Source organism: Morone saxatilis, unplaced genomic scaffold, assembly GCF_004916995.1.
Source record: "Morone saxatilis isolate NCDOM2014 unplaced genomic scaffold, NCSU_SB_2.0 Contig24, whole genome shotgun sequence".
Classification (NCBI taxonomy): Eukaryota; Metazoa; Chordata; class Actinopteri; family Moronidae; genus Morone; species Morone saxatilis.
This window is the reverse complement of record NW_023339807.1, coordinates 2362920-2366200: the sequence shown is the minus strand read 5'-3', so window position 1 is coordinate 2366200 and position 3281 is coordinate 2362920. Positions and strand designations below refer to the sequence as shown.

The following is a 3281-nucleotide window of genomic DNA, read 5'->3' as shown; positions in this document are numbered from 1 at the left end:
CATCCATAACATTATGACTGACTGGGCACCCTGACTGGTCTGTGGCTACACAGCCCCATACACAACAAACTGCAATGGATTGTGTGTTCTGACACCTTTCTATCAGAAACAGCATTAACAAGCTAATTAGTTTAGTAACTGTCAAAGTTGCTGTAATCATCACACTTTTTCCTGCTTCTAACAAAATGTTCATTTGCTGCCTGATATATCCCACCCACTGACCGGTGCCAAGATAACCAAATAATCGGTGTTATTCACTTCACCTGTCAGTGCTCACAATCTTATGGCTGATCGGTGTGTGTATAGTAGAGGGTCCCTGGTCCATCTCTCTATCAATTACAGGGTCCTTGGGTTTAAAATGTTGAATACAGGTTATTTGTCTGATGTTGAACTTGTTGTCAGATGATTGCTGGGATGACCTGCCCTTGGTATTGACATGACACTGATGACTAATGAGCTATCAGTAGCCTCCTCTGTAATGCAATTGAAAGAGCAAATGCTGGCTGTTATTTGGCTTGTAGACATGGTTTGTGGGTGTCGGTTTCCCATTGATCTATGGAGATGTCACTGAGACACGGCCCTTCAGCTGACTGCATATAATCTAATAGGGAGAGCACTTCAGCAGCAGTCTGGATGAGGTCATACTCGCTGTGTTTAATTACAGCGGCGCTGCTAACAAACTGCACTCAAGTACTGTACATGGGGCGAGAAAAGTTAATGGTGCTGCACAACAAGATAGTTTCCAATAGAGTTTAGCCTGGATCATCCAGTTCAAGCAGAAACTCCAGTACATTTTAAACAGCAGGACCACACACACAGACCCACACACACAGCTCTCTGGTTCTTGACCAATAATTACATTAGCAATGAGCGTCTGAGTGTGTGTCTCTAAATGTTAATTTGATCTAGCACCAGTGGAGGCACTAATAGCTTTTATGTTGCTGATTAGTAAATAGGAGGATGGTTGAGTGACTGCACTTCCTCCCAGTCAGTCATAAAACACACTAATAACAGACATTAACCCCCTTTATGGCGCTTATGTTCAGGTCAGAATTAAATCGTTGCTGAGTTCATGTCACTGAAAAACCCATAAACTTTGTTCTTTCAGTGTGGCATTTGATCATACCCTCCACGTTGATGATTTGTACTTTTTAAAATGAGATGACATTTTGGAAAATACTGTATTCACTTTCTTTCTGAGTGAAGGGAGAAGATTGATAGCAATCTCCTGTGTTAAAGGTCCAGTGTGTTAGATTTAGGATCTACTGGCCATTGTAGTTTCTCCTACATGCTTGGAACAGGGGGATGAGGCGAAGGGGTTGTAATCTACAACTTCACACTGGTCCGATTTAGTGGCATCTAGCGGTATACTGACTGATTGCAACGTCCTCGCCTCACCCTCCCAGAGAAAACTCTGGTGGCCGCAAAACTCACAGAAAAGGCCCCATTTAGAGCCAGTGTTTGATTTGTCCATTCTGGGGTACTGTAGAAACATGGCAGTTCAACGTGGAGGACCTGCTCCCTCTGTCATTCTAAGGTTAGAATGATTCTTATTTTCAGGTGATACACTAATGAAAACAAGCATATTCCATTCCTGTCAATACATCGTCCTAAATGTTACACATTGGACCTTTAAAGTACAGAGCTGGACTCAAGATGTGGTTAATATGATGGCCGAGAGGTATCAGCAAAAATCCACAACACAATGGAAAATCCACAACACAATGGAAAATCCACAACACAACGGAAAAGCCACAACACAAATGAAAAAGTCACAACACAAATACTCACAACACAATGGAAGTCAGTGACAATGGATGTTGACAACAAACTGTTGCAGACTGTTATTAGCGGCGGACTTATTGACTCCTGATGTGTGGAAGAGGAAAGTTGTTGCCCGTTACCATAGTAAGTGTGACTTTTGCATTTGAGTTGTGGCTTTTTCCACTGTGTTGCGACTTCAATGAATTAATGAAAGTGAATTGCGCAAAGATGTCAGCAATCATTGGTTGTTGAGCTGATGGTAGGCGGTTGGAACATACAGAATATCACTTATCATTTAAAGTTATGAACATCTAAACCAAGCTTGAATTAGCTAAATTAGTTTCTTCGTCCTGGTTCATCCCCATTCAAATCTTTTCACAGCAAGCCCTGCTTTTCTGAACCTTCTTTATGAAACACCCCTTTAAGACAAAAAATCTGAGCTTGAGCTGCTTTTGAAATGTATTTGGTTTGCAGGTGGGGACTGCATGTAGAACAGCCTGAGTCTCTGCTGCAGTTGCTCATCCTCTCATCCAGTTCACTTTGATCATAATTGGCCTGATGAAAATAAGGACTGCAGTGAGAAACTGTAATTACAAGTAATCACAGCATGAACTAATATCAGAGCATATGTGATGTCATTAACATTATATGGTACAGTAAACTAGATATCACATACAATTCAATGCACACTTCGAGGAATTTTTGAGATAACTAAAAGCTCCAACATTTATGGTTAGCTATACCCTTTACTAAACAATACATGCCATTCTCATTGTGATGGATTATTACAACCATTGTATCCATGCTGGGTAGTACCAGTGCAGCCTTTATTACATATCTGCACAAGAACAAAGCCAATAGCCCTATCAACAGATTAGAATTCACAACTCAGTCGCCTCACCAATAAGTAACAAAGTCAGCGTGAGCCAAACAACACCTCGCTCTGCTCTCTCAGAATAATCCTAAATTATTCATGTGAATCTCAATGAGGCTGCTGTCAGCAGGAAAAACACATATTACTTATGTAAATCCTTAGTGGCAAAAGGTACGAGCTGTGTTACATAACACATGTAGCCTGAACTGTCACCTTCTTGTATGACAGAACATCCCAACGCCCCCACCGACACCAGCACCACATGGCCTCATTCACTCCATCATAATTTTATTCTACCTGTTCATTTATGTTACCAACACCTTTCACAAACAGGAAAAACATCACTACACAAGAGTTCACTCATGTCATGTTAGAGGGGAGAGGAATGGTCTATCATAACATCGACCAGCTTTACCAAAAGTCTCACAAAAAGGTTTTTGTCCCCAATGTCAGGAACATAGAACAGAGTTGAGATAAAGACAACAGCAAAATAATAAATATTATTCTTCATGGTTTGAGCTGCACTTAAGCTTGATGTACACCGATCAACCACAACACCAGGGTGCCCAGGTGGTCAGAATGTTATGGTTGATCTGTGTTCTATACTGTGCATCGGTGTCTGAATGTGTATGAATGAGTTAGT

The 3281-nt window shown here is 41.1% G+C and overlaps 1 protein-coding gene across 2 annotated transcripts in view; it reads right to left on the bottom strand.

Annotated features, from left to right (window-relative positions):
• The window catches only part of cdk14 (cyclin-dependent kinase 14), a 202912-nt gene that overhangs the window by 125235 nt on the left and 74396 nt on the right, over window positions 1-3281 (bottom strand). The window lies entirely within an intron of this gene.